This window comes from Magnolia sinica, chromosome 13 (genome assembly GCF_029962835.1).
Source record: "Magnolia sinica isolate HGM2019 chromosome 13, MsV1, whole genome shotgun sequence".
NCBI classification, from domain to species: domain Eukaryota; kingdom Viridiplantae; phylum Streptophyta; class Magnoliopsida; order Magnoliales; family Magnoliaceae; genus Magnolia; species Magnolia sinica.
In genome coordinates this window covers 42,950,061-42,964,717 of record NC_080585.1, presented here as the reverse complement: position 1 = coordinate 42,964,717, position 14,657 = coordinate 42,950,061, and positions in this window count along the sequence as shown.

Sequence of the window (14,657 nt, the reverse complement as noted above, 5' to 3'; positions counted from 1 at the left end):
AAATACATATATCGAAGTCAAAGCTCCAGAAGACTGCTGCATGCTCCATGCTCGACGCTGTTGCAACCTAATGCCACCTGCACGCATCTATCGTGCATAAGCTTATAGAAAGCTTAGTAGGTGGTGAAAGTGTGTGCGCAAGATAAGTGCCGAGTATGCAATACAACGCCATAAATCATACAATATCGAAATGGGTGGAAATACTTGACATGATCATGAATCATATGATATCAGAGTAAGCGGAAATATACTAATAAGTCTATGAGTGCCATCAGCCATACCAAGGCTATGCGATGCAAGGCATGAATGCTAACGGCCATATCAATGCAGAAACATTGCAACCCAAAATGTTAAATGCTGCAGATGTAATGCAATATGCGGTGCGAATGAAATGAACAAGCTGGAGTGAATTTAAGATGATAGTACGTAGTATCGTAGGCTATGGGGTCCATCACAAGGGACTTTTATCCAAATCAGTCCCATACCTAAATTTGGATAGTCAAACTCAATGTGGTAAACTCCTGATCTCAGGTTAGTCGTGCGCCCAACCGAAATCCTTGCCATTACGAAGGTACATAACAATTAATTGCGCACCACCAACCCGAGTGGATAGTGAATGAATGAATGAATGATTATGCAACTCCTACTTGATAAGTCCACATATCAATACGGTTCCTCTCTGGGATCATCACCGAAGTCTAGTACACTCTACATGCAAATCGCTGCCCACTGACGCGCGACCATGCAAGTGGAAGAGACCTCACTATCCGCCTGGCCAGTAGTTAGCCAATATCTACCCGGCACGTCGATAGCGGACCCATTCACGAGCTGGTCAAACTCAGCCTAGCTATACCCCTTACTCTCGGGCGGGTAAGGCCACACCCTCTCCTAACTGACCATGACACAGTGGGAGACGCGACCTCCTGGTATTCGGCACTCGAGCGCTCATGTCTCCACTGGTCTCGACATTGGGGCGTCTCCTGGCCATGGAGGTTTAAGAATTTTCACCCAGGGACATCTATGGCGCCCGTATGCTAGAACCAAACATTTTCGGTGTCCCATCTAGCCATCCATGATATGCCTGTGGAGGCTATGACCCTGATATTGCTAGGGTGTATAGTAGTCACAACACACAATGTAAGATGCATGAGTCATACAATCCAGTCATGCATCAATCTTGTGCATACCGTGCGCTCATGTGAGATAACCTCCGCCTATCAAGGAGTCTCATAACAACCTTCTCAATGACATATGCAATGGTCAACCACATCTCATAACAAACATCCAGATGATGTATATGGGCATGTATCATGATGCTATGCTGTCACATATTCATAATCGGTATTAATAACCGGCATCAACAATCGGCCTCGACAATGTGGACATTTAACCAACATTGCCCCCCAAGGAATGGCCCATATAAAGACTAACATATAGTGGACCCATGGCCTCGCATAAGGGCCTAATATACAACACCATGGGCCTTACTTAAGAGCTTAATGCACATCACGATGGGCCTCTCACATGGGCCTAATATATATCACAATGAGCTTCATCGCCTGGCCCTCAAATGCACCACAATGCGCCTCACCACAAAGCCTCATATACATCACACTGGGCCTTAAACACGGGCTGAATACACATCACAATGGGCCTCAAATACGGGTCCTATATACATCACAATTAGCCTCGACAATTGGAATTGGCCTCAACAATCAGCCTCGACAATTGAAATCGGTCTCGATAATCAGAATCAGAATTGGCCTCAACAATCAGTCTCAACAATCGAAATCGGCCTGTACAATCGGCCTCAATAATCAGAATCAGCCTCGATGATCGAGCTCAACAATCGGAATCGGCCTCAATGATCGGCGTCAATAGTAAGAATTGGCCTGAATAATCGGAATCGGCCTCAATAATCGAAATCAGCTTCAATGATCAGCCTCAATAGTCAGAATCAGCCTCAATAATCGGAATCGGCCTTGATAATCGGAATCGGCCTCGGTAATCGGAATCGGCCTCGATAATCGAGATCGGCCTCAGCAGTCGGCCTCAATAATTGGAATCGGTAATCGGCTTTGATAATCAGAATTGGCTTCAGCAATCAACCTTGACAATTGAAAATCGGTAATCAGCCTTGACAATCGGGATTGGCCTCGGCAGTCAGCCTCAATAATCGGAATCGGTAATCGGCCTCGATAATCAGAATCGGCCTCGACCATCGGAAATTGGCCTTGACAATTGGAATCGGCGAGAATGAGCCTAATAATGCCTAAGGGAAGGTCACAATGTGGACATTCAACCATCATTGCCCATCAATGTGGCCATTTAACCAACATTGCTCTCAAGGAGTGGCCCTCATAAGGCCAAATATATAGTGGGCTCATGACCTTACACAAAGGCCTAATATACAACACAATGGGCCTCAATCTAAGAGCCCCAAATGCATCTCAATGGGCCTCAACCCATGGGCCCCAAACACATCACAATGGGCCTCAACCCATGGGCCCCAAATACATCTCATTGGGCCACATATACATCAAGATGGGCCGCAATAATGGGCTGCACCATCTACACCATTCATCTATTTTTTGAAATTATTTTAGAGTATTATTTAAAAATGAATCATATCAAAAGATCATTTGGACCATATCATAAATAATAATGGTGATAATGATTTCCACTGTTAAAACTCCACCGGGCCCATCATAGCGGTTATCTTCCATCCAACCTAATCATACGGTCACAAAGACTGAATTAAGAGGAAAAAGATCCAATTTCATATTGTTCCAGAATTTCTGACCCCAAACGGGTATCAATGATGGACATTCACTCAACACTGTTTTCGGCAGATGTTCCACCTGAGCATCAGGTCTGCTTCATTTTTTTTTCTCAAGCCTTAAGATGAGCTTGCCAAATGGATGGACGGTTTGGATGGAACACATCCATCATGTAGGGTCTGCTGGAACTTCAGATCTGACTCATTCTCTCTCAAACGATCTCTCAAAATGGTTGAATGGTATAAATACAGCACATGCATCATGGTGGGTCCCACCGCCCAAGGTCTGGGTGGTTGGATAAGACCCATATATCACACGTGGGTTCCCACCGTCCATGATATGGATGGTGAGGATAAACGGATGGACGGTTAGGACATATCCCAATACCTCCTGTGTGGGACCCACATAACTTAGTGACGTCATTTACAGCAGGTGGGTCCCACCACTTGAACGGTATAGATGAAGCACATGCATCGTGCGGGACCCACAGAGCTTGGTGACATTACTCAGCTACTGAATAGTTGGTGTGTGAGACCAGCCAATCCGTCCATGGGTCCCACATGGGACCCACCATAAATTTCATATATATAATATAATATAATATTATAATATCTTATATTATATGTTTTATTTTATTTTATTTTATATATATATATATATATATATATATATATATATATATATATATATATATTAAATGAGAGTCCAGATCCAGCGTCCAGATGGATGACTGGATAAAACTACATAGGCCAGTGGCCCACCGTCCCAACAGATCTGGAGGGACGGCTCAGATAAAACACAAAATCAAGGTGGGTCCCATCCCACATGTGCAGCACGTGTGGGCTGGGTCCCACATGCTGCAATTGACGAGGATAACACATACATCGAGGTGGTCCAACAGGACCTACTGCGTCAATACAGCAGCAGCGTCAAAACAGCAGCTATTGCTGCTGGGCAGCAACAAATGGGCGGTGTAGATTGGGTGGGTCCACACGTGTGGACCCCACGTATCATCAAGCGGGCCCCATGGCTGATGACCAGCGTGGTAAAACCCATACATCACACGGCCTCAAGGCCACGGACGGTGTGGATTTCACACGTACATCGCGTGGGTCCATAAATCGAGCTGATATTTGTGATTCCCTTCATCCAGGGCCTGCCGAAATCCAGCAGCAAGGTGGGCCTCATGATCGAACGGTCTGGTTCAGGTGGGCCACATGTCATCACAAGAGGGAGAAGAAAGAGAAGAGAGAGAGAGAGAGAGAGAGAGAGAGATCGGATGATGGAGGGACCCGCCACTATGGATCCCTCTTAAATACAAAACATACATCAAGATGAGTCCCGCTAATGTGGGCCCTTAAATCACAAAAAGATAAATACAAGATCACTCACCTTTGATCTCTTTTTCCTTCTTCCGCCAACACAATCTAGAGCTCCAAGGGGACGATTTCAACGGTCGAGATGTTTGGTGAGGTTTTCTAATTTTAAGGTTTTGCTCAAGATATTATCAGTAGAATCTTGCCAAAATATTTAAAAATCTTTACTGTGAATTATTAAATTAATTTAAACTTATATATAACTATATAATATAACAAATATTTTAATTTTTTACTATTTATTGAGTTAATATTGTGATATTTTAAAATCTACTGACATTTTAAATTTTCACAACAATATCGTGATAACATTGTTTATGTATTTCTTGCAATATTTTCAACATCTCCTCTGTATTTGTCACACTGGGCGCACTGCACCTTAACAGCAACACAGTGCAATTTCAGCCAGAAGAAAAGGGGGGATGAGAATATGTATTTTTTTAAAACTAAAAAAGGCACTGTACAACTGTTATGGTGCAATGCGCCTGTAGGTGATTAGTCAAGTGGGTACATTCATCTCTAATGGCCAGACTGTCATTATTCCCTAGTAATGTAAATCTAATTTACATTGACATTTACAGCAACGTTTTAAGACCTCTTGGCAGGGTGGGTTTGTGTTTAGTTTAATATGGGCCTATTTTGAATCCTGATAATAATCAGCTTACACCAGGCCGGGGTATTAAAAGGGTTTTTTTTTTTAAAATAAAAAAAATCAAGAATCACCTAAGCTAGAAACAGATTGCATCCAGCCTCAGACCGAAATCGGTCTAGGCAGAGGCTTTGTGGGGCCTATAGTGATGTATTAGTTTTATCCACTTTGTTTATCCACGTTTTCATATCGAAATGGATGATGTCCCTTCACTTAGAAATTGCATAGGTGGAATAAAATAGATTCATGTTAAATCGTCCAAATTATGGGTCCCATATTACAGGCATTGATTTTTTGCCTATCAGATTGGGCGGATATATATGGGACAATTGAAATATGAAAAATATCTAATGGTCTGATTTGAATAAACAAGAGCCGGATTGGTGGATATATATGGGACAATTGAAAATGAAAAAAATCCAATGATATGATTTGAATAAACAAGAGCCCATGAGTGGAGGTTAATATTATTTAAATAATTTGATTTTTGGATTTACCTACAACTTCCTCAATCTAGTACTAACGCTTGCCATGTATATAATTTTTGAGTGCCCGAGCATAAAGCATTGTTTAAATAATTTGATTTTTGAGTTAATGCCTGCCATGTATATAATTTTTGACAGTTGAGAATTTTAGTTGTAGAGGAAAAGAATGTTTGTCCATTGTGGACACGTGCCTCAATCTCTCACTGTCCATTCATTGGATAATGAATATCCCATGAGAATAATTGGATTGAGAAGACTTTGTTCTCATTCACATTTGGTTAAACGTGTGTAGAATTCCACATATGTAGGGACTAATGTATTTATTCAACTTGTGATAAGAACACAAACATGGATAGGAGTTGGATACAAATTAGAAATAGGGCTTCGAAAGAGTATATAGAAGGAATCGAGGAGTTCATGAAGGTGGCAAGACGTCATATAGGCGGACTTAATAGCACCTGATGTCCATGTCACAAGTGCAACAACTTGTACTACAAAGCTATAAACGAAGTGCATGTGCATTTATATGATAATGAGATGGATAGGACGTATACCCGGTGGTATCATCATGGTGAAACTGATGAAGCCCTAATGATTGAGGATGATAATGATGGTATGGCGGGAGATGAAAATACGTGTTCTAATGCTATGCAGGACATCATAGAAGACTTGCACACAGGAACATTTATGGATAATTGTGTGGGAGAATCAAAATACACCCATTCTGTAGATGTGACAATAGGCGAAGGGGAAATAAATAAATTTACATGCTTATTGAGAGATGCTGAGTGTGAACTATATCCAGGTCGCCAGATGTATACAAAGTTGTCATGCTTGATAAAGTTGCTACATATGAAGATAATAAATGGTTGGAGCAACAAATCATTTAACATGATACTTGAGTTCATTAAGGATATACTTCCCGAAGGGGAAACATTACCAAAGTCCCATTATGAAGCTAAGAAGGTTTTGTGGGGCCTGGGACTTGGATATAAGTTCATACATGCCTGTAAGAATGACTGTATACTTTTCTAGAAGGAGCACGAGAAGGATGATACGTGTCCAAAATGTAAAGAATCCAGATACAAACGAGTAAATGTTAGGAGTAAGAAAATCCCGCACAAGGTCCTGTGTTACTTCCAATTAAAACCAAGGCTACAGAGATTGTTTATAAAAAGGAAGATAGCTTCTAAGATGAGGTGGCATAAAGAGAAGTGCACCATGGACCCAGAGGAGAAGGTATTAAGGCATCCAGCAGATTCTGAAGCCTGTCAAGAATTTGACAAGAAGCATGGTTGGTTTGCCGATGAAGCTCGAAATGTATGACTTGGACTGGCCAGCGATGGTTTCAACCCATTTGGAAACATGAGTACCACTTATAGCATGTGGCTGGTTATACTTATTCCGTACAATCTACCACCTTAGAAGTGTATGAAAGAGCTATTCTTTATGATGTCATTGCTTATTCCTGGCCCAAAGTCTCCTGGAAATGACATTGACATGTATTTGCGCCTGTTGATAAATGAGTTAAAATATTTGTGGGAAGATGGCGTAGAGACATATGATGCGTCGGAGAAAGAAAATTTTCAATTGCATGCAACATTTTTATGGACTATTAATGACTTTCATGCCTATGGGAACTTGTCCGAGTGGAGTACAAAAGGCAAGATGGCATGTCCGACATGTACCAATGAAACGACTTCTTATTCATTAAAGAATGGGAGAAAGATATGTTATATGGGCTATCTTCTCTTCCTCCCTCCGCAGCATAGTTGGCGAAAAAGAGGTAAAGATTTTTATGGTAAATGGGAAATGCAATTGGAACCTAATCATCTATCCAGGGATGATATATTAACTCAAATGGAGGCAATTAAAGATGTAGAATTTGGAAAGAGACCGAATACTAAGAAAATGAAGATTACTGTAAACGAGTTGAATTGGAGGAAGAAAAGCATTTTCTTTGAGTTGTCATATTAGCGAACACTGAAACTGAGGCACAATCTAGATGTGATGCACATCGAGAAGAATATTTGTGAAAATGTCCTAGGAACAATAATGAATATCAAAGGAAAAACAAAGGACACCTCGAAGGCTCGCATGGACTTACAGAATATGGGGATCATGAATGAATTCTGGATAGTTCCAAATGGTGATAAATATATGGGTACCACCAACTTACTACACACTGTCTACGGATGAGAAAAAGAGTTTATGTCAATGGTTGAAGGATGTAAAGTTTCCAAATGGGTTCGCATCAAACATCGCGTGATGTGTAAACGTCAATGATTGTAAGGTATCGGGCATGAAAAGACTTGACTCTCATATTCTTCTTCAACAACTACTACCAGTGGCAATTCGTGGGTTCAAGCATAAGGATGTCTCCAATGCATTAATTGAGCTGGGGGTTTTTTTTCAAGGAGTTATGTTCTAAGACAATGAATTTGAGAAGATTAGAGCAATTGGAACAGGACATCCCAATAATACTATGCAAGCTTGAAAAGATATTTCCTCCCACATTCTTTGATGTCATGGTACATTCAGCTGTGCACCTTTCTCATGAGGCGATCATTGCTGGACCTATGTCATTTCGATGGATGTATCCCATCGAAAGGTAATATATAAATTTAAATTTAATCGTTAATCAATTGTTATATTAATAATGCTTGTATATTAATTATGTTTATGGGTCTGATGATGCATGTCAACAGATTCTTATACACTTTGAAGAAGTATGTGAGAAATAGAGCAAGGCCAGAAGGTTCCATAGCAGAAACCTATATAGATAATGAGTGTATGAATTTTTGCTCGATGTATTTTGAAGATGTTGAGACAAGATTCAACCGACAAGAACAAAATTATGATATTGTTCAAGGAAAATAGCATGGGGAACTGTACGTCTTTACACAAAATGTATGCCCTTTAGGAGCTGCAATACATGATGAGATGGGTGTAACTGAGCTCGCAAAAGCACGAATGTACGTGGTGAGTAATTGCCCCGATATCAATAACTATCTAATATAAGTGAGCTATTTTGAATTTTATTCATATTTCATATGTTTTGCATTCAATTTATAGCATTTATCCACTTTATATGTAGGGAACACAAGCAATATATTGAGAGACAATGCACTACAAATGTGCAACAGAGGCACAAACAACAATTTTCAAATTGGTTTGAGGAACGTGTAAGTGATCAATATCATGTTTACTTGAATATTCTTGTAAATATTTATAATTTTTTTATTATAATTTATTAATCTCTTTGACACTTGTTTTCAATAGATGAAACGATTACGTGAAGATAAATCGCTTGAAGCGACGGATGAACTATATTCATTAGCATGCAATCCTGATTCACAAGTTATTCGATATAGTGGTTGCATTGTCAAGGGCATTAGGTTTCATACCAACGAGCGCGATGAAAATCGTAAAACTCAAAATAGTGGCGTGGTTGTGAATGGAGATCATGAAGAAAACTTACATTTTGACTTCTTTGGTATATTAATGGACATTATTGTTTTAAATTATTGTGGAGGAAATCGGGTCTTCCTTTTCAAATGTGATTGGTAGGATGTTAGTAATAACAAAATGGAAATACAAAGAGACAATCATTTTACAAGTGTAAATTTCTCTCGTAAATGTATAAGGATGACCCGTTTATACTGGTTGTTCATGCTGAGCACGTTTTTTACCTCAAGGACACTAAATTGAAAGGCAATTGGCATATCGTTCTGAGGGCACCTCCTAGAAACTGGTATGATATTTCAAAATTGGAGGAAGATGTACAAGTTGAGGAGGAAGATGAAGATTCACTAACGTCATCTAGGGTTGATGGTATTATCCAAGATGACGATCATAATATCAACATGTTGCTTAGGGATGACATGGGCCCAGAGTATGTTGATGCCAATGAAATAAATGTTGAAGTAGATAAAAATTTCATCCAGATGATTAGGATGACGATGTACAACTTCTATGTAGTGATCATGATACATGAAATGGTCATGTAAGTTTTAGCTTGTATAATATTTTAAAATTATAAATAAAAATTATTTTCTTCATGTTCAATCTTTTCTTCGTATGGTATCATTTTTTTATTTACGTACTTTGAATTGTATTGTTTATAATTTGAATCTCCAACTTTAGCAGCCACGGCATCCAGCGATGGTATTAAGAGACGTAGACTGTCCTCCTCCCAGTCATCCCCTAGTGAGCCTTCCACTATAGGACATTCCTTACCCCAGTTATGCTTGAAGCAGACTCTCACCGCCCAAACTCTCTCCTCCTAGGCTTCTGTTCATCTTTCCTCCGCCCAACAGTCACCATCAGATGTTGCGGGTCAATCCCATGGGGCAATGCTGACATCCACAAATTTATCTAGTGTTGGTAAGATTTACATATATTTTATTCCTATGTTTTATTTAAAGACAATGTCGTATAGATGCTTAAGTTTTCATTGATTTAAAAAAAATGCACTTTTAAAAGTAGGTTTTTTCTAGAGTTCAACGAAAACTTAAGCGTCTATAAGGCATTGTCTCTTACATTTAATTAATGTTCGATTTGTATATATTAAATTGTATTATTTCCATTTTGTAGATGAAACTTCCACCATATGTAGAAAAGGACGTGGCCGGTCAAGGGGACTTGCTCTCGCTAAACATTTGGTGATAACGGGCGAGCGACCCCCCTCTATCACTTTCCTACCAGGAAGTATAGACCGATGGGGCCATGGGCAGCCATTTTTGCGACCAAGGTGGGGGTGATATGTAGACGGTGGGCGCCCCTTACTTGTGGGTCTTGGGAGTCCGTACCTAATATTGACAAGGTGGTCATATGCAATCGAATGTTGGTAAATGAATACAAAGTTCCATTTTATTTTATTTTTTCTTTTAAATAATTATGTCATTAAATTTATTTACAATTTATTGATTCATGTAATATATTATTTATCAGGATAAATTTGACATTGACATGGAACTTAGTAATGTTAAAAAGGGGCTCAAGATGTATTTGGGCAACCGGATCAGGCAATATAAGAGTCAGTGCCATTCCTACTATAAGAAAAATGGGGGTCATGAGGGGACACGACAACACCCTTATGATAGTATCTCCCTCGAAGATTGGGATAAAATTTGCAGTATTTTCAAGTCTGATGCATTCTTGGTGAGATCTAAATTTCATTCATGTTTAGTTTTCAATAACTTTGTTATAAGTATTGCAATAACTTGTTTATACTTTTAATATAGAAAAGGAGTAAAATAAACACAGAGAATCACTCCAAGCTTATGGTGAATCACACGGCTGGTTCGAAGCCGTTTGTCCGACTTCGTAATGAGATGATATAATTTACTTTATATATCTTATATGTATTAATTTAATTTATTTATCACATTACTTATTAACATTGTAAATATAATATTTCTTATTTAAATGGAATAGTGTGACCAGGAGACCCAACAAGAGCCTGATCTCATTACTTTTTATTAGAACACACATTAGGAATATGACAGGAACTTAGGTGACTTTGCGTTGTAGGGAGCTATGTGTGAGAATCATTTTAACTTATTTTAAAGTTGCTTTATTAATTATTCATTTTATACTAATAATGTTTTATTAAAACTACAGAACGAAATGCTACAAATCCATACTCTATCTCGGTCGGAGGACACTACACCATTAACAGTAGACGAAGCATGTTTTAGGGCCCTTGACTTTAAATCTGGCTACGTCCGTGGTCTTGGGCATGGGGAGGTGCCTGCATTGACCCGTCATATCCATGTTGATTTGGATAAGGCTACGAGGAGGGCCGAGCGGGCAGAGGCAACATCCGTTGAGCTGCGAGAGATGATAAATGATATGAAGACACAACAGGCTCAGTTGGAGGAAATGTTGCATACCCTCATGTCAAAGCAGCCCCAATCACATCCTCGGTGGTAAGTTGAATGTCATATTTAATTATGCTAGTATAAAATAGTCACTAATAGTATTTTATTTTAATAATTTTATAAAATTTTCTACAGATTGGTGTTATCTTCCCAGGCCACACCACATTATCGATGACGCGCATTTCTTTTTTTTATTATTCATTTTTATTAGACAATTTGGACATGTGTACTTTTTTTATGTTATGGATAATTATAAATTTAATTATTTTATTTGATCTCGTTACTTTTTATATTTTAATGGATGATGATGAATATTGATTAATATAGGTTATTTTGTTTGATTAAGTTGGTTCAAACAAAAAAATTGATGCCATTTTGTGATATGTAATGGTGACGTGTTAGCTCATCGCTAATATTTTATGAAAAGCTGTTAGGTCATAACAAATAATTAAATCATTAGTGATGACTTATTGTTTTTATCACTAAATAGAATTTGTGACATCATATTTGCGATATAATTAACGACAATCAACAATCGTCACCATAAAGGCTTTTGCGACGACTTTATGCGTTCTTTAATAATAAGTGGACTCGTCGCAATAAATCTTTATTCGTGATGATTTTTATGTTTAGCGACGTTTTTCGATATGTAACGGCGACGTGTAAACTTATTGCAAATAAGTTAGATTTAATGACAATTTATTAAGTTGTTGAAAATAATTAGTATTTGTAACAAAATTGGCGATAAGCAATACTCATCGTAAAAAAGATTTTGTGATAAATATGAGGTTATTAGAGATAATGAAGACTTGTCGCAAAATGTCTTTAATTGCAACGACTTTCATATATAGTAACGTTTTACGATATGCAATGGTGACGTGTAAACTCATCGCAAATAAGCTTTATTTAACGATGATGTATTAAGTCGTTGCAAATAATTATTATTTGCAACAAAATTGGTGACAAGCAACACTCGCCGTAAAAAACTTTTTGTGATAAATTTAGGTTTGTTAGCGATGACGAGAACTCGTCACAACACGTCTTTATTCGCGACGAGTCTCATATTTAGCAACGTTTTACGATATGCAATGGCGACGTGTAAACTCGTCGCAAATAAGCTTTATTTAGCGATGATTTATTAAGTCATCGCAAATAATTATTATTTGCAACAAAATTGGCAACAAGCAAGACTCACCACAAAAAAACTTTTTGTGACAAATTTGGGTTTGTTAGCGACAACAAGGACTCGTCGCAACACGTCTTTATTCGCAACGAGTCTCATTTTTAATAATATTTTTTGATATGCAATGGCAACGTGTAAACTCGTTGCAAATAAGCTTTATTTAGCGATGATGTATTAAGTCATCGCAAATAATTATTATTTGTAATAAAATTGGTGACAAGCAATACTCGCCGCAAAAACCTTTTTGTGACAAATTTAGTTTTGTTAGCGACGACGAGGACTTGTCACAACACGTCTTTATCCACGATGAGTTTCATATTTAGCGACATTTTACGATATGCAATGGCGACATGTCAACTCATCGCTAATTAACTATATTTTACGACAAGTTATTAAGTCATCACAAATAGTTGAGTTATTGGCGACGGGTCACCGTTTTCGTTGTTAAATAGAATTTGTGACAACGTATTTGCAACAAACGTGGCGACGAGCAACACTCGTTACTAAAAGTTTTATAGCGACGAGTTGACTTGTCACGATGAGTTGACTTGTCACGAAAAGACTGAATTGTTGTAGTGAAATAGAGCCAACAACTGGAATTTATATGGTAGGGGCCTTAAGAAATAAGAAACTATAAATACATAAAAAAGGATTAATTGGTAGGGGCCTCAAGAAACAAGAAAAAGAAAACTGCATCATGCTTGTGGGTTTAAAAAAGCAAGACAAGCTTTGAGAATATAAGATGTAGTGCATCCATAGATCCCAAGCACACAAGAACACACCCACAAGAAAAGAAAAAAAAACCTTGCCTTATCTCAGACTAAGAAGCCACTAAGTCTCTGCAACCATCAAACATGTGCAGACAGTCCTCTTTAGATAAAGGCCACAGTAGATGATCTTCTACAATCAATAGCTAAAGCCACTCTAATGTTGATTCAGTTGCTTTCCAATTTCTTACCGATGGATGTTGAAACTTGTTTACACTTTTTCAATTAAATAGTAGTTCTAAGTTATACACACACACACACACACACACACACACACACACACACACACATATATATATATATATATATATATATATATAATTTTGATCACATCTAGAAATTTCTTAATTCCTTAGGTGGGTCTTATTGTAGATTTCCTTGCCCAAAAATCATGATGGTTCAGTTGCAAGGTGGTCTAGGATTTATGGTACAAATGGACAGTCCAGATAACTTCATCATGTTTTTGTTAGTTGTCCATTAACTACCAGGCATAGTTAATGGGAAAAATGCATATATTTCATTTAGAAATTATGTCCTAGCCTATGAGGAATCCCCCTGCTCATCTACAAATGTGTGGTTTGCTGACTAGCTAGTAAGATTTCTTGCACTGGCCAATGGTTTGAAGTTCGAAACCATTGAGATGAGGGCCTCATCATGCAAATGTGTGGTGGACAGCTTGGCTCTTAAAACCTGTAGAACTTTGGCAAGTGTTATCTTCAAACTGGAACTATATTTCAAGAAGAGGTTGTTATTTTGCTGTGAATGACTGTACCTATCTATTTGCATGCTATTGATTGGATTGTTTAGATTCTCTTATCAGTGTGGTCTCTGTAATGGGTAGCCTGCCAATTGTGATTGGAATGAATGAACAGTCTATATAGTTGATTGGACTGTCCATGTGTCCAACACAACTAGATGTACCATAGGTCTCAGGTACAACTAGTTTTACATAATCTCTCATCAACTTATCTTTGTTGTTTTATTTCTGACCAGTGAACAATCATTTGCAAGTAAGTATGTTGTGTGTGTGTGTACATATTCTTGGAAATGGATAAGATAATTCATCCATTTTGTTTCTAGCCTTGACGAAAGGTAGCAGATTGGAAATGGGTGCCTTTTCAATGTTTACTTGCTTTCAAATAGAACATTTTAATAGACCAAACACTTGATTCTTTTATTGATGAGATTTCAATCATCATTGCTTTCAATCTAATGTTTATGTATTCTCATCATGGATGTAGAGCTGAAGGCAAGTGGTGACCTCACCAAGGATGTAGAACTAAAGGGCTTGTTCTTAGCCATTGGTTAAAGTGAGTGGCTACAGAGGCTATTGATGTCTATTGGTTGAAATTTAAGTTTTTCAGGTAAGCATGATTTTCGAGCATGGATTTTCTCAAACTTGAGTCTATTTTTATGATAAGAGTACTCGTCTATACATAAATGTGGCAATGCTAATTAGTTGAAATGGGTTTTATATGTGATCGTGGGCATTGCTTAATTTAGTTGATGTGTGCATGGCTATAAGTATTGCT